Consider the following 324-nt stretch of genomic DNA (forward strand, 5'->3'; position numbering starts at 1 on the left):
GCATATATAAGAACAGGAAGGTATGGGGGGCGATGCAGACACATCTAAGGACGCTAAAAATATTGATCTGTATCAGGGGTTGCATTATGGGATTTGTAGTCTCACCACAGCTGGCATTTTGGCTACCCCTGTATGGGGGTGACCCTATTGATGCAGGCAGTACACGGCTCTTATAATCACTATGGTGGCTTATAATCAGTCCTGGGGCAGATTCCTTACTAACCAAGAACATGAATTTAGTATTGTTAACACCCAGTGTAGTCAGGTCTGACCCCAGCCCAGATGTTTCCTCATTGATTTGTTGTGATGGGGGGGGGGGGGGGG

Source organism: Nanorana parkeri, unplaced genomic scaffold (genome assembly GCF_000935625.1).
Source record: "Nanorana parkeri isolate BGI_ZX_2015 unplaced genomic scaffold, ASM93562v1 scaffold2694, whole genome shotgun sequence".
Lineage (NCBI taxonomy): Eukaryota > Metazoa > Chordata > Amphibia > Anura > Dicroglossidae > Nanorana > Nanorana parkeri.